The sequence below is a fragment of the Dipodomys merriami genome, unplaced genomic scaffold (assembly GCF_024711535.1).
Source record: "Dipodomys merriami isolate MVZ:Mamm:240054 unplaced genomic scaffold, mDipMer1.0.p SCAF_407, whole genome shotgun sequence".
Taxonomy (NCBI): domain Eukaryota; kingdom Metazoa; phylum Chordata; class Mammalia; order Rodentia; family Heteromyidae; genus Dipodomys; species Dipodomys merriami.
Genome location: NW_027205682.1, coordinates 173,442 through 191,612, shown reverse-complemented (window position 1 = coordinate 191,612; position 18,171 = coordinate 173,442). Strand labels below are relative to the sequence as shown.

The window sequence follows — 18,171 nt, the reverse complement described above, 5'->3', positions numbered from 1 at the left end:
ACTCCTCCTGCCCTCCCCACCCCTGACATTGTAAAGTTCATTTTCAATATAGTGTCCTGTACATCTCATCATCACAATGGTTCAGCCTGTATCCTTATTTCAGCATTTTGTTATTTCCCTTCCCCTCTCCAAATTACAAATATATATATGTAATATATATTTATATTATTATATAATATATATTATATATTATATATAATATTATATTATATGTGTTATTATGTTATATATCATATAATATTATATTATTATATATTATATATTATATACATATTATTATATATAATATATATTTATGTTATGTATATAATTGTGTGTATGTATATATATATGTATATATATATGTATATGTATATATATATATATATATATATATACAAGGTGGAGAGCACCAGCATCAAATTCAGTGAATTTGATGGGGGAAGAACATACACTAGAAACAAAAGACTCACACAATGTATTGTAAGTACATTAAAACACTAGCAAGAAAATTTTTAAAAAACCTTCTTGTGTCCCTGTCTTGGGGTACATTTTGCTTAACATTATCTCATATGGTCATATGTTCATAGCCTTTGACCTACTCTGCTTGTCTTAGACATGTACTAGTCACTGCAAACAAGGGAAACCATGGGACCTATGTTTCTTTGGGCCTGGCTTACTTCACTTAATATGATTTTTTTCCAAGTCTTTCCATTTCCTAACAAAGAGGCAATGCCATTTTTTCTGACTGAGGCATAGAATTCCATGATATATATACCACATTTTCTTGATTCATTCATCTACTGAGGGGCATCTGGGTTGGCTCGATATCTTAGCTATGGTAAATAATACTGTGATAAACATGGTTGTGTTGGTAGCTTTGGTATGACCTTGTTTGTGATCCTTTGGGCAAATCCCCAAAAGGAGGATTGCTGGGTCATAGGGGAGCTTTATGTGGAGTTTTTTGAGGAACCTCCATACTGCTTTCCAGAGTGGTTGAATAAGTTTACACTCCCACCAACAGCAGTAGGGTTCCCTTTTGGCCACATTCCCTCCAGCATCTGTTCTTATTAGATTTCTTGATTATAGCCATTCTAGTTGGGGTGAGGTGGAATCTCAGCATTGTCTTGAGTTGCATTTCTTTTATGGCTAGAGAGGTTGAGCATTTCTTTATGTGTCTATTGGCATTCTGATTTCCACTTCAGAGAAGTCTCTCTTTAGGTCTTTAGCCCATTTGTTAATGGGGCATTTGTTTGTTTGAGGATTTGTTGTTGGTTAGTTTTTGAGTTCTAAGTATATTTTAGATATGAGACCCGTTGTATGGCTAGTGAATATCTTCTCCTAGTCCGTGGGCTTTCTGTTGATCTTGCTAGCTATGTCTTTTGCTTTGCAGAAACTCTGCAGTTTCATGAAATCCCATTTGCCAACCTTTCTTTGATTTGTTGTGTTTCTGGGTCTCTATTAAGAAAATTTTGGCCTGTGCCAAGAAGCACTAGAGTTTCTCTTATTCCTTCCTGTAATGTTTTCGTGGTGTCTGCTTTTATTTTGAGGTCTTTGATCCATTTGGAGTTGATTCTGGTTTTTCCACTTGCTGAATTCTGCTTTCATTTCTTTTTCCAGGTTTTTAACTTCTTTTTTTTTTGGTCGGTCGTGGGGCCTGAACTCTGGGCCTGAGCACTGTCCCTCAGCTCTTCAGCTCAAGGCTAGTGCTCTACCACTTGAGCCATTTTGCCAATCCCAGTTTTCTGAGTGGTTTATTGGAGATAAGAGTCTCACAGACTTGGAAGTTCTTCCACATTCCACTCAAAGCTCTGCCACAACTCCCACCAACACTCATGTCCCAGTTCTAGGTCCTCTATTCTGTTCCATTGGCCAATGTGTCTGTGTTTTTGCCAACACTATGATATTTTTGCTATTATGGTTCTTTTAAATAAAGTCAGATTTTATGATATTTTTAACAAGGAACTTGACTTTTAAAGCTGTGCCATTTCTTCAACCAGACCGTTCACTATGTAAATCAAAATAAAAATATTTATTTACTGTATTTATCTACTTTTGCTTTTCCCCCCATTGGTTGTGGGGCTTGCATTCTTCATGAGCTTTTTCACACAAAACTATCACTCTACCACTTTGAGCCACAGCACCACCTCTGATTTCTGGTGGTTAATTGGAGATAAGCATCTCACAGACTTTCCTTTCTTTCTTTCTTCTCTTTCTTTCTTTCTTTCTTTCTTTCTTTCTTTCTTTCTTTCTTTCTTTCTTTCTTTCTTTCTTTCTTTTTTTTTTTTGATCTGGTCGTGGGGCCTGAACTCTGGGCCTGAGCACTGTCCCTCAGCTCTTCAGTTCAAGGCTAACACTCTACCACTTGAGCCACAGTGCCATTTCCAGCTTTTATCTGCTTATGTGGTGCTGAGGAATCAAACCCAGAGCCTCATGCATGCGAGGCAAGCGCTCTACCACCGAGCCACCTTCCCAGCCCCCACATCTTTCCTTTCTGAGCTGGCTTCAAACCACAATCCTCATATGTGAGCCTTCTGAGTAGCTAAGATTATAAGCATGAGCCACCAGTGCCCAACTTTACTTATTTTTATTAGTATATGCTAATTGTACAAAGATAATGATGTTGGTTATAGATTTCTCATATATAGACTTCAGTGAATTCTGGTTTTTTTCATAGCTTTTAGCATAAATAAATGTTGAGTTTTGTTAAGGGCTTTTTATGTGTCAGTTGAAATGATCTTGTGATTTTTGTTTGTGATAGTACTTATGTGATATGTTACATTTATTGATTTATGTATGCTGAGCTTTCCTTATATTGTCTTATATTCTTTTTTATTTTAATAATTTTTATTGTAAAAATACTGTACAGAGTGGTTACAGTTATATGAGCAAGGTAATGAGTACATTTCTTATCAAGTATCGTTGCCTCCTCCTTTGTTTTTCCCCTACCATCCCTTCCCTCCCACCTGCACAACTACATGCCCCCCCTGCCTAAATTGTAAAGTTCATTTTTCAACATAGTGTCTTGTACATCTCATTGTTACAATGGGTCAACCTGTATCCCTATTTAAGCATTTTGTTTTTTTCCCTTCCCCTCCCCAAATTAGAGAAGTGTATATATAAGATGCAGGGCACCTAACCCCTGTATTCACTGTATTTGATACCTTATATTCTTTATATTCCTTATAATTCCTTATATTCCTTCTATTTCCTTAGATTCCAAATTGTTCATGGTGTATGATCTTTTTAATGTATTGCTGAATTCTGTATTTTAGTGAGCATTTTCCAGAAATGTTCATCAGATTGATCTATAATTCTCTCTTTTTTGTTTGGGTCTCTGTGTAGATTGAGAAAACTGCAATACTGGCTTCATAAATTAGGTTAGTAGTGTCCTTTTCTTTCCCATTTTATTGAAGAGTTTGATGCCTATTGGGATTAATTCTTAGAAGGTCTGATACAGTCCTGGACCTTTGTTTGTATATTCTTTATTACATTTCTTCATTGCATTCTTTATGTCATATCTGTTTAAGTGACTTACATCCTATTGATTGAATTTTGACAAATAAATTATATTTAGAAATTTGTTAATTCTTTTTGGAGTTTCCAGTTTATATAACATGAATTTTCAGTTTTCCAACATGATCTTTTGCATTTCTTTGGTGTTTGTTGTGATATTTATTTATTTTATTATTGTTATTATTTTATTGCTTGAACTCATAGCCTGAGCACTGGCTCTGTGCTCTTTTGTTCAAAGCTAGTGGTTTACCAGATAGAGCCACAGCACCACTTCTAGTTTTCCCGTGGTTAATTGAAGATAAAAGAGTTTCATGGACTTTCCTGCCTGGGATGGCTTTGAACCAAGGTCCTCAGATCGCAGCTTCCTGAGTAGTTAGGATTACAGGTGTGAGCCAAAAGCACCTGGCTTGTGCATAATTTTAAATCATAATTTTATTAATTTCTTCCTTAAACTTTTTTATTCCTGTACAATAATTCAGGATTTCATTTGCTTTTCTTTTTCTAGAAGTTTGGTGTACATGTTAGTCCATGTATTTGGAAATTTTATGTGGATTTTTTTTGGTAGAGAGTCTAGGCACTTTTAACTACAACTGACATCATGTCCTTTGCTGTTTCTCAGAGATTCTGGTACTTTGTGTTTTTTATTTTCATTTGATTCCAGAATCATTTGGATTTTTTCTTTTATTTCTTTATTGATCCACTTGTCATTCAAAATGTGTTACTCAATCTTCAAGTGCTTAAATATTATAGTATCTTTTTACTAAGCTTAGTTCTTTAATTGTCATATAATAGAATGCAGGGGATTTTTTAAATGTTTCTGCATTTACTAAGATTTTTTTTTTTTTGGGTCCAGTCTTGGGGCCTGAACTCTGGGCCTGGGCGCTGTCCCTCAGCTCTTCAGCTCAAGGCTAGCGCTCTACCACTTGAGCCACAGCACCACTTCCGGCTTTTTTCCTTTTGCTTATGTGGTGCTGAGGAATCGAACCCAGGGCCTCAGGCTTGCAAGGCAAGCGCTTCTACCACTGAGCCAACTTCCCAGCCCATTACTAAGATTTTTTTATGACATAAAATATTATTTTAAAGACTGCTCAATGGACTTCAGAAAAGCATGTGTATATTTCAGCTGCTGTATGAAATACTTTATTGATATTCTTTCCGTCCATTTTATCTGTGTTTTTGTTTAGTTCTGAGTTTTCTTTGTTGATTTTTCCCTTGACTGACCTATCTATTGGTGAAAGTAAGCTATTGAAATTTCTCACTAATATATTTTTGTTGGACAGGGTCTCTGTCTATGTAACCTAGGCTGGCTTAAAAGGTGCTATGTAGCCCATGCTAACCTAGAACTTATGCACATCATGCCTTAGCTTCCCAAGTGCTAGCATTAAACTACCCATTTATTCATTTAATTTGCATTGAGAAGTATTTTTTAATTACCTGACAGATTTCTGATATTGTTCCAGGTGTGGGAATAGCATAATTTAATTTGTCTCTGCTATCCAAACTGAGCTAGTGACTAGACTTGTTGATATTTTTACAATTCTAGCCTAAAGCCTGTTTTTCTAATATTTCAATGACTCACTGGGTGAGCAAAAACTAAAGTCAAGCAGTAAAGTTAAATTCTTAGAAGTGTTTGGAGTAGTGTTTCTAAATAAGACAACGTAATGGCTCAAAATACAACAATAGAAAACAGAATTAAAGAGAATCACCAGAAAGCTACAAGTATATCAGGGAGAGAGGAGGGGGAGAGCCAGAATGGAGTTAGAGCACTGGCCTTTGAGAGGTTAACAGTCCTCTGAGTTTGGGATCTTGTCCACAAGGGGGCGCATCTTCCAAACACACACCCACTTCCTGCTGTCATCCTCAGCTCACATTCATCTTTCCCTATGCTTTCACCTTTCCTTACAACAAGAAGTCAAGATTCACTGACTGCAGAGGCTCTGAAAATGAGCTGCTCCCCAGGACCAGTGATTGCACTGCTCTTGTTGTTTGGTGAGTGATATGGCACAAAAATAATTCTTCTGTTGGTGATGCTGACAGAATCTTTAACCATGGTTTCTCTAAGAAACAGGAAGGTCATGACCAAGCAGACTAAGATAACTCTTGCTGAATTCTCATATTTTGTTTTCAGGAGGAAGCAATGGAGACTCAGTGACCCAGACACAAGGCCAAGTGGCCGTGTTAGAAGGGGCTTCCCTGACTGTGAACTGCTCCTATGAAACCAAACCCCACCCTATTCTGGTATGTCCAATACACTGGAGAAGGTCCACAGCTCCTTATTAAAGTCGCCAAGGCCAATGAGATAGGAAGCCACAAAGGATTTGAGGCCATGTATGACAAAGAAAGAAGAAAGCCACAGTCCTAGTGTCAGACTTGGCTGTGCTCTGAGAGACACCGTGGCAGAAACTTCAGGAGGAGTTAAGCACAAACAGAGAGAGCAGGGGCCTGGCTGCTGAGCTCCTGCTCTGCGCTAGCTCTGCTTCAGGGAGAGGATCCAGACTGCAATTGTTGCCATCACCGCATCCAGGACTGGAATCACAATAGGAGAACTTGGAATACACATGCCTCACAGAGATGCTTTCACAGTGAGAAGGAAAAACAGTCTGCAGCGTAGTTCACAGACTGGGTGTGAAATCTGTGATTTTAGAATTACAAAACTTGGAGATGAATGAAACGTTTTATCTGTTCATGCTTTTTACTTCTTAGGCTCTGTGGTAACTGGGATTGAATTTGCTCAGCAAGTCCTCTAACATTTGAATCTCATGCCCCAGTCTTCTTGCTTTTAGTTTGTTTTTCAGATAAAGTCTTGAACTTTTTCTGAGGTCATGAACCTACTACCTACACCTTCCAGCTTGTTGGGATTTTGGCATGCTCCCCCCCACACACACACATACACAACTGGCTTGTGTATGTTCATCCTCTGATAACACTCTATCCTCCTGAACTTGACTAAGGTCACAAGCTTTTGTGTTCAGAGCCACGGCTGAAAGTGTAAATATTACTATCTCCCTCATAAGTTGATGATGTAAAGAAAGTTATTCCAAGAAGGATGAATCATAAAGCTGAGTTTATCCCAATAAATAAGAAGTTCTTAGCAAAAGAAATTGAATTGCTATCCTGGTGTCTTGGAGGTTGGGGTCCTAGTGAGTCACAGCTTCCCTAGAACCTGCCAGGCCAGAAGGGGAAGGAGGTGACCATGGCTACAAGACAGAACGGATGGCAAAGAAAAGAACATACAGATGTCTTGGATTGTCTATTTTAGTCATGACTATATATCAGTGGTACATTTTTCCTTGTGAGAAGTATTGTTGGCACAAAAAGTGAGAGAGATGGGAGGTATATAATCATTCACTGTCTCACAGAATATAGGGAAATGCTTAGTGACCTATATCTATGTTTCTCTATTATCTATTATCTATTTATCAATCTGCCATGCATCCATCTATCTATCTATCTATCTATCTATCTATCTATCTATCTATCTATCTATCTATCTATCTATCTATCTATCTTCATTGGCTATAAGGAATTTGGGCCATTTCCATGGTTCTTGGAGGGGTGTTTGGCATTGCAGAAAAGACTTTACAAGTTTAATCCTCACATCCTCAACCATATCTGATGACAGCCATTCCTATGCACCAAACATGATCACAAGTAAAGGCTTCCTCTCTGGACTGGTCTCTGGTTTAGGGGATGGCCTATAAATCTGAGCATGCCATGAGATTTAAGTGGAAAATAGATTCTTGCAAGAATTTTACAGTCATATTTTACTTGGATATCACTGAGTGCATATTAAGAGCGTTATCAGATATTCTTTTCTTCAATAACTGGTGACAAAGCAGCCCTCCCTTAGTCTAGCAAACTGATAAACTTCAAGTAGCATCCAGGCACCAGTGGTTCATGTCTGTAATTCTAGCTAGTCAGGAGGTTGAAATGTGAGGATCGCAGTTCAAAGTCAGCCCAACCAGGAAAGTCCATGAGACTCTTATCTCTAATTAACTACCAAAACCAGAAGTAGAATGGTGGCTCCAAGTGATAGAGTGCTAGCCATAAACACAAGAGCCCAGGCCCTGAGTTGAAGCCCTATAACCAATCAAAACAACAGCAACAACTAAAAAAGTATCTTTGGAAAACATATATGTTGCAATATAATTCAGACACCTTTTCATATTGGTGGTTTAAATGTTTAAAACATAAATATAACAATTATTCCAGCTATATATATATATATATATATATATATGTATATATAACATATACAATATATACACTCACTTTTTGGAGATCATTTTACTACATAGCCCCATGTGACCTCAAAGTCATGACCTTCCTGATCTATTCCTGCCAAGTGCTGTGATTATAAGCATCAGCTGCAACTCTGAGCTCAAGGTGAACATTTTCTTTCTTTCTTTCTTTCTTTTTTTGTAGGTCATGGGGCCTGAACTCTGGGCCTGAGCACTGTCCCTCAGCTCTTCAGCTCAAGGCTAGCACCCTACCACTTGAGCCAAAGCGCCACTTCCAGCTTTTTGTGCTTATATGGTGCTGAGGAATCGAACCCAGGGCCTCATGAATGCAAGGTAAGCACTCTACCACTGAGCCACCTTCCCAGCCCCCTTAAGGTACACATTTTCTAATCAACTCAACACTTATAGTTTTCCTCAAAAACTATCTGGTTATTTATATTTACAATAAATGTTGAGTGAAATCTTACACAAAAATACATTTTAAATTTAATAGTTTATAAATGTGAAATTGACTCACTTGCTATTGACCATTCTCTTTAAATTCTAACAAACAATCACAAACAAGGCCACACTAAAGCTAACAGCACATCCATTTTCATGGCAGCATTGTTTACCATAGCTAAGATATGGAAACAACCCAGATGCTCCTCAGTAGATGAATAGACCAAGAAAATGTGATATATATACATACATACATACACACACACACACACACACACACACACACACACACACACACACACACAAAATGGAATTCTATGCTTCCTTCAGAAAGAATAACATATGCCCTTTTGTAAAAAAAAATTTAAAAAATGGAAAGACTTGGGAAAAAATCACATTAAGTGAAGTAAGCCAGACCCAAAGAAACATAAGTCCCATGGTTTCCCTCATTTGTAATAATTAGTATTATGTCTAGGTTCAATAGCTATGAACATCTGACCATATAAGATTGAAATGAACTCCAACATATGGGAACAAGAGGGTTTTGTTGTTGTTTTTAATGTACCGTGTGAAGTTATTTCTTTTTTCTTTTACATGTGCTATAGCTGGTACAATTGAAGGAAGGCCAGGGATGGAGTCTGCCCCACCATTTCTCTGGGCTATGGCCAGTGGAGCGTAAGGTTTGGGGACTGGCACTGCAGATGCAGCCACCTTCCCCAACCAACTGAAACAAGGAGAACTTGCCCGAGGGCCTCTTCATTCTCAGCTGATTGAATTCCAAGTTCTTGGCCCATGTCTTCCCAAGTGTCAGTGCCATCCCAGATGCCCCTGTTTTGAGATAATGGGCCATGTTACTTCTTCTTAGAAATGGATGATGAGGGAAGAGTTGTGTGCATTTCTGTTTGCACAATCACACGAATGCACATACATGATGCCATATTGGGCTGGAGGTGCACTGTAGAAGACCCAAGAGAAGGCAGGCCAGTTCTTGAGTCTGCCTCCTGTCTCCCTGCTCATATTTTTTCCCAGCTCCAGCCTATGTAGCTCAGGGTTACGGCCCTAGAACTGGGGATGCTGCTGCCCATCCTGCCCCCAACCAATGCTTCTGCTGTTACAGAGAGATTGTGCCAAGTGGCCTGTTCTTCACCTCATGGTTTACCTTTGGTTGGTCCCTCCTGTAGGGCCAAGGTGACACTGCCCAAGATTCCAGGTGAATGGTCCTGTTTCACTGTTCATGCAAAATGATTACAGGTGTGGCATTGTGTGTGTGCATGCACAAGGCCGAGGAATGCAATATGTATGGCTGAATTCACTCTTCCTGTATTATTGAGGGCCCAAGGGAATGAAGGCTGGGGATGAGTCTTTCATGCCACTCAGGCTATGGCCTATGTAGCCTGGGATTGTAGGCTTGGAGCTGAGGATGCCACTGCCATCCACATCCAGTGTGTCCCGTGCTACAGCGATGTCCTGCATGGTGGACTGTATTTACTCACCTCACAGACATCCATCTTCTTGGTTTGGGTGGGCCCAGGTGTGGGTACCATCTGTGGGGGGGCATCCATAGATGGTATCTACACCTGGACCCATGATAAGTGGGTGTCCTTCTGCTTACCCCTGAAGGAACCAAATTATAGGTGAGGGGTTGTGTGCATGCAAATGTACAGGTGATCACAGGAACGCACATAGGTGGTGCCAGAGTAGCCTGGCTATGTGCTATGTTGGACCCTGAAGAAGGAAGGCATAACTGTCCCAGTTATGGCCTGTGAAGTTCGGGATTGTGGGGTTGGAATGCTGCTGCCAGCCCCAACCAGTGCTTCTCCTGATAAATGGGAGGTCATGTCAGGTGGCCAGTTCTTCACCTTGCAGACTATTGTTTGGCTAGTTCCTTCCTATAGGCATCCCTGATGCCCAAGTATCAAAGTAAGTGGGCCTGTTCCTCACTTTGTAGGGACTGATTGGGGTGTGGTTGTGTGTTCATTAGTGTGAGGAATGCAGTAACTGTGGCCAGGTTTGCCTCTTCATGTGCTTTTGTGAGCCAAAGGGAAGGAAGGCCAGGGATGTTTTTCATGCCTCCCAGACTATGACTTGTGTAGCCCGGGGTTATGGGCCTGGAGCTGCAGATGCTGACACCCTTCTCAACCAGTGTTTCACCTCTTAACAGGCCAGTCATACCCAAGGGCTGCTTCAACTTCAGCTCTATGACCTCTTCGTGGTGTTGTGGGTCCAGTTGCAGGTGCCATCCATATACATCTGATTTGAGGTAAGTTGACTCCCACCCATCCCCTGTGCAAAAAGAATCGTGTGTGAGAGGTTTTGCAGACATTCAAAGTAATGTGCATACATGGTGCCTCAGTTGACCCACATATCTGCCCAGCTAATGCCTGTGTGTCCTGGGATTATTGGTCTGGAGCAGGGGATGCTGCCACCACCTTCCCTAACTAGTGCTTCACCTGTCACAGGGACTTCATGCCTAAGGGCCTCTTTTTCACCTTAAGGAACACTGAATTCCTGGTCTGTGTCAGGTCACCATGGATGCCATCCCACATGCCCCCCATTTCATGATAAATTAGACCTCTCCTGCCATAGTATGAGAACCAAATCACTGGTGAGCGGTTGTGTATGTGTGTCCACACGTTCATCCTAGGGCATGTACATGGTGTCAAATTGGACTGGTATGTGGTATTAAAGGACCTAAGAGAAGGAAGGCTTGGGGCTTCCTTGAGTAGGGAGTGTCCTGTGTCACTATTCAGCTGTGTCCTATGTAGCCCAGGGTTGTGGGATTGGAAGTGGGGATACTGCAACCCTCCCCAACCAGTGTTCCTCCTGCTACAGGGAGGGCATGCCCAGTGCCCTGTTCTTTGCCTCATGGACTAATGTCTTGCAGGTCCTTCCCTGTAATCCCAGGTGACAATGCCATTCCAGATGCCCTAGTTTTAAGGCAAGTAGGACCACTCCCACTTTGTGGTAACTGAATATTTGTGTGGGGTTGAGTGCATATGCCATCATGAATGTGTGCACACAAGTTTGTGAAACACATGAACCTGTGGCCAGATTTTCCCACTTGGGTGCTGATGCCGGCCCAAGGGGAAGGAAGGCTTAGAGAGTAGGTCTCTCATGTCTCCCTTGCAGAGAATGGCCTGTGTTGCTAGGGGTTATGGGGCTGGAGCTCGGTATAGTGCTGCGCCCTCTAACCAGTGCGTAACCCATTACAGGGAGGTCATACAAGGCAGCCTATTTTTGTTCACTTTGGGACTCCTGCTTCCTGCTTCCAAGTCAGCCCAGGTGCAGGTACATCCACCTATGTCCTCATTTCTCAGTAAGTGGTTCCACTCCCTGTTGGAACTGTTGGAACCCAGTTGTGAGATGGGTTGTGCATGTGTGTACAGGAGGGCACAAATGTGGTGCCAGAGTGGCCTGGTTGTGGATTATATTGGATCCAGAAGAAGGAGGCCAGAGCTTGGAGTCTATCCTGCATCCTTAGCTGGCTAATGTCAGTGGTCAGTGTAGCCCTGGGAGACATGCAATTCAAGGTTACTTTCTCTCCATTACCCTGTGGATGCAGAATTGCAGGTCAGGGATTTTTGTGCATGTGTATACATTTGTTCCCATGAAAGCACTTAAGTGTTTTTAAATTAGACTATGTTTTATTGGACCCAAGAGAAGGAAGGCTGGGGTTGGAGACTGTCAAACATCCCTTCATGGACCTGTGGAACCTGGGTTATAGGCCTGAGACTTGGGATGCTGATGATCTTCCTAAATAGTGCTGCTTCTGCTAAAGGAAGTTAGTGCCTGGTGGCCTGTTCTTCACCTTGTGGACTGCTGACTTGCTGGTCCCTTCTGGTAGGCCCATGTGTCGGTATACACTTTCACAAGAGGGTACATACATGATGCCAGGTAGGGCTGGTTGTGGACATATTGGGCCAGGCTCTGTGTCCATACCCCTCTAATGCCTGTGTAGCCTGTGTCATTTGCTTATAGCTGGGGATGTTGCCACCTCCCTAACTAGTCCGTCACCTGCTACAGTGACTTCATGCTGAGGACCTCTTCTGGTTCACGTAAAGGAACTCGTTATTACTGATTTGTGTCATCCAGGGCCTGTGCCATCTGAGTAACACCCATTTTCAGGTAAAGATTGCCCCCACCCCGCCATCCTGTGGAAACCCTTTCATGGAATGTGTACACATGATTGCACCTATGTGCTGCCAGTTGGACTAGAGATAGGCTCTAGAGGGCACAAGAGATGGCACACTGGAGCTTGGCGTGTGTCCACCACCCTTCCCAGCTATGGCCTGTATATTGGGATTATGGGCCCTGAGCTGATGATACTGTTGCCTGCCCAATGCAGTGCTTCACCTTCCACATGGAGGTCATGCCTGTAGCCTGATTTTCTTCATCTTGCAAACCTTCCACATTTGTGATCTGTGTTGGCGTAGATGCAGGTACCATTTACAGATGTCACCAATTCAAGGGAAGCTCTTTCCCTCCTGCCCTTGTCCTGTGGGAACTGACTTGCAAGTCCAGGGTTGTGCGTATATAAACAATTTCCCATAAAGGCATATGTGTGGTTCCAAATAGCCTGGCCATGCCTGTGTGTTCATAGGAGGACAAATATGTGGTGCCAGATAGGCCAGGTTGTAGGCTATATTGGAACAGGAGAGGGAAGGCCAGGGCTTGGAGACTGCCCCTCATCCATACTTGGCTAAAGCCTGTGTAGCTATTACTCTCCCTAACTAGTCCTTTACCTGCTATAGTGAGCTCATGCCTGAGGGCCTCCTTCATTCATCTCCAGGAACTCTGTCTTTCTGTTCTCTGGGCCCAGGGGCTGGTGTCATTCAAGATGCCCCTATTTCAAAATAACATTTGCCCCTTCCCACCACCCCATGGGAACCAAATTGTGGGTGAGCTTATGTGGACCTATGTACACACAAGTGCGTGGATGTGGTGCCATATTAGACTAAAGGACACCTCTAGAAGTTACAAGAGATGGCACACTGAAGATTGCAGCGTGTCTACCACCATTTTCAACTGTGGCATGTGTATTGGAATTATAAGCCCTGAGTTGAGGATGCTGCCACTCTCCCCATCCAGTTCTTCACCTTTCGCAGGGAGGTCATGCCCAGTGGCCTGTTCTTCACCCCATGGTCTATCATCTGGGCTATTCTGGGCCTCCTGGTAGGCCCCTGTGCCAGGGCCATCTGAGATGATCAAGTTTCAAGGTAAGTGCATCTGCTTGCCCCTTCATGGGAACCGATTGCTGGGTGGGTTGTGTGGGTATGTGGTTTTGCTTGTGTGTGCACAAGTTTGAGGGACACAGTTACATCTTTTCATGTTGTATTGCACAGCCACTAGGGAAGGAAGGCCAGACACAGAGACTTTCTTCTCCTAGGCTGTGGCTTGTTTTGCCTGGGGCTATGGGCCCAAAGCTGGGCATGCTTCCACCATTCCCAGGCAGTGTGTCACCTGCTACAGTGCAAATGGACTGCTTTTCTTCATTTTGGAACCTCTCTACTTCCTGGTCTGAGTTGGACCAGGTGCTGGATCAGGACAAGAGTTGTGTGCATGTATACACATATTCACAAGAGGGTACCTATGTGGTGCCAGAGAATTCTGGTCATGAGCTATATTGGACCCAGGAGAAGGAATCCCAGGGCTTGGAGACTGTCCCATATCAATATTCTTCTAATGCCTGTGTAGCACAGGATTATTGTCCTGGAGCTGGGGATGCTGCCATCCTCCCGAACTAGTCCTTCATCTGCTATAGTGAGTTTGTGCCTGAGGGCCTCCTCTGGTTCATGTGGAGGAACTCTGACTTCTTGATTTGTGTTGGCCCAGTGGCCAGTGCCATCCAATTTACCCCCATTTTGACCTTCAGTTTCCTGATCTACGTCCACTTAGGTGACTTGCCTTCCCAGATGCACTGATTTCATGGGATACACCCTGCCTTGCTCAGGCTCAGTGGTGAGGACTTGCTGGGATAACTGTTTTTTTCATTTAAGTGACTTCAGGGCTCAAATGAAAACAAAGTAAGAGGTAGTTCATGGAAGCTGTGGTAGGAAGATAATGAGCTTGAGGTCAACCGGGGCTACTTTCCTCAAACAAAAAGAGAAAACATTAGCAAGTAGGAAGTAGTGATGAACTTGAAGTTATTTCACAAATGAGGGTCCTTAAGGCTTCTTCCCCCTTTTTTCTTCTTTGCAAAATTTTCCAATGTACTAAAAATCATCACAAATAATGACAATGCATATTAAATATGCAATATCCTACATATTCTATATGAAACTTTTCTTCATGAATTTGAGTCAGTGGTGTTGATACTCCACTATATGCAGTTTGCATAAGATACAGTGTATCCATAGCCACATATATTCTTATATATCCCTTTTCCAGTCATTTGGTACTGTCCGGTATATTTTTAACTTTTCCCTAGTCTGACAAGTGTGGTATCTCTTTATTGTTCCTGATGGAACATTTTTTATATTTCTCCCATTACATCTGCCTTTTTGTGAATTGCATGCTCAGATATTTTAGTCAATCTCATGTATTTTATCTGTCATCTTCTTGATTGAAATGCTCCTCTCTTGAATACATAGTTTTTAAATGTCTTCAACCTTAAGAGAGCATGTTTATATTTTTCTTGGTGTCACTTACTCAACAAAAAGTGTTGTTATAATATAGATAAACTTATTGATATTTTCCTACATATGTATTTATTTCCTTGGGGAACTCTCAAAGTACACTATTCGTTCATACTTTAAGCTTCCAAGTGTTGCTTTCTACCTTTGCCTCTGTTTTTAGGAATTGTTTGCTAAGACTTTAAGTCAAGGTCTATTTTGTATCTTATTCATATAGATAGCTTGGTCACAGGGGCTGTTTATTGAGTAGTCTAATGTCAAATCTCAGGATTCCACATAGGCTTGTTTCTCAGCTCTGCACCCTGTGTCATTCTTTTCCTTCAGCTTTAATATCAGATTGTGTTGATTACTAGGCTTTAATATGACAAATCTTCATTTTGAGATATGATATGTCCCCAAAATTGTTCTTTACATTCTTTGGGTCTTTGATCTTTCATAATCCCTCCTCTACTCTATTAGTGGTGACCAAACCCAGGGTCTCTTACATGCAAGTTAATCATTCTACCACTCAGCAACTCACCTCTTAACTTTGAGGAGCTACAGTCACTGGGTCCAGGGGAGGTTTGGGAAATTTCCCTCTAGAAGTAGGAACTCTTGACTTAGGGTCCTTTGTCACAGAATAAAAATTTGCAGAGAAGTCACCATGGTAAGAAAACTCGGCAATGCTTTATTGAGTTAGCAAGCAAACAGATAAGCAGAGAAACAGAAGGACAGAGGCACACTGAGAGTGTGGGGGCTCCTTAAGGGAAAAGCACAGAACTCTTTGACACCAGGGGCATTTATATTATAATGGCAAGACCTGTCATAAAGCCATATATATAGGTGTTTATCTTTGCTCCTGGTGTTGCACCTTCTGAGTTCTTGGTTACATGTTGACTCAGTCTTTGTATTTCTTCCAGGAAAGAATGTATATATTTTTGCAATAGAAGAAATGCTTATCCTTAAGATGAGGAATGCATCCTGTGTTAGAAGCAAAGAAGATTGCATATATGTTTCTAACTGTCGTGCTTCTATCAGAGTTCCTGGATGCCATTTCCCAGCTCTCATTTTTCCTAATCTATCCTTCCTGAAACTATAAAAAGTTCTGATAAGACTTCTCATAAAATTGCATTCAGTGTATAGATTGATTTGATGGAAAATAATATATTCTTTAGATATTGACTTTTCCCATACAGGAAAATGGTATGGCAATCCTTTAGCTGTATTTATTTTTAATGTTTAATGTTTGTTACATAGTATTATATATTTTTATTCGGTATAGATTTTGGTGTGCTTTTGTTGGTGTGGTTTTGTTTGAACAATACTGGAAATTGAAATGGTGCATGGGAGGAAAACATTCTACCACCTAAGCCACCATATGGCCATATTAGTTACTTTTGGAACTACTTAAAATATTTATCCATCTTATAATTTGTTATTTTTACTTTTTTCATCCTGGGGTACCGAGTATAGGATTGTGTGTGTGTGTGTGCGTGTGTGTGTGTACCCACACACATACATATGAGTACGTATGTGCCAATCCTGGGGCTTGAATCCCCTTAACTTTTTCCAGTCAAGTTTAACACTTTACCACTTGAGCCACTTCAGTGTGGCTTTGCTGGTGAAATGCTACTCAGGAGACTAGGATATGTGGAGGGCAGTTAAAAGCCAGCCTGGGCAGAAAAGTCCCGTAGTCCTATGAACTACTCAGAAAAACCTGGAAGTGGCATTCTGGTTCAAGTTGTAGAGCACTAGCCTCAAAGACAGTGCCCAGGCCTTGAATTCAAGCCCTCAAGCCCTAGAGCCAGCATGTAAAAAATATGAATGAACTCTGAATTGCCTGACCATGCTGTCTTTAACCCATGATCTACAGATCTCAGCCTCTCAAGTAGGTATGATTACAGGTGTGAGCTTGTAGTAATAATAATAGTCATTTTTATTATTATTGATAGATTTTTTAAAAGACATAATGTGGATGTTGGTGGCCCAAGGCTGTAATCCTAGCTGCTCAGGAGGCCAATATAGAAGAATCTCGGTTTAAAGCTGACCCAAGGGAGAAAAATCTATGTGGCTTATCTCCAATTAACAACCAAAAAGTTGGAAATACAGCTGTAGCTCTAGTGGTATAGTAGTAATCTTGAGCAAAAAATACTTAGGGACAGTGCCCAGGCCCAGAGTTCAAGTCCCAGAACCAGCCCCAAACTTAAACAGAATAACTCCAGGTATGGCTTGTGATAGTATTCCTAGTTTGCCTGAAATTCTGAAATAGACAACCAACAAAAAATATTTTCACAGTCAGAGGGAATTTTTTGCTGATCCTTACTAAGAGACAAAATTTTTTCTTACACTATTTCATTCAGAAAGTTAGCCCAAGGCAGGTGCTAGTGGCTTGGCTCATGCCCGTAATCCTAACTACTCAGGAACTTGAGAATTGAGGATGGTTGTTTGGCCTGAGCAAAAATATCCTGAGATTCTTCAATAAGCTACTCAAAAATAAGTGGAAGTGGCCCAGTGGCTCAAGTGGTAGAGAGCTAGCCTCTCAAATAGGCTCAGGTAAAGTGCCCAGGCCCACAGTTCAAGCCCCAGGACCAATAAAAAATGTTAAAAATGAAAAAGAAGAAAGCCAAAAAACAACTCCAGTAGAAGAGAAAGAATTATGCAATGACTAATTTAGCAAGAATGCATTTCCCAGTTTAAAATGGTTTCACTTTTTATCACCTTGTAAGATTATTAAATTTCAACTAAGTACTTTTTTTTTCAACTAATTATTTAACTTCACTATCCACTGAAGTGGGTGTTGATCTAGATGTTAAATCACAGTGAGTTATAGAAACATTCGAGATGTACCTGAGGCAGTGACAAAGGGAGTAGAAGAAATCAGTGTTGTTTTGAGAGCAATTCGGGTTGAAGCTGACCACCTAGGCAGGTCTTCAGTAGGCTAGGGCTGTTTCTCAATCCTAAAATCCCTCTCCTTGGCTGGTCCCCTCCCATTGAGTTTAATCAATGGATTAGTTTAGGTGTGGAGAAAGCAGCAGCTTGAACTGAAGCTTTTCTAAAAAATAAAACTCTCTTTCTTGTGTTTAAATGCAGGAACTACAGAAGTCATTGGCTCACAGGACTCTGAATTTGAAAGAACTTCAAACTATGAAGGCCAACCTGAGCCACATATTCCAGAGGACATGACACTGGCAAAGAACTGAAAGAACATTTGCACAGAACATGGGAGGACCTCTCCTGTGAGTCAGTCAGTCATCTGCCCACAGGAGGCTGCATGTCCCCAAATGCCAGTGTTAGAAAGGAGCTTTAATTTTTGTTTTAAACTTGAGATACTTTTTGGCAGAGTCCATGGTCCTCAACTGTTCCTTTACCTTCTGTCATTTTAG

At 41.3% G+C, this 18,171-nt stretch overlaps 1 pseudogene; it reads left to right on the top strand.

Moving 5' to 3' along the window:
• LOC138806737 (protein yippee-like 5) overlaps nucleotides 1–17,971 on the top strand; it is a 32,717-nt pseudogene extending 14,746 nt beyond the window's left edge.
• The last annotated feature ends 200 nt before the right edge of the window (nucleotides 17,972–18,171 follow it).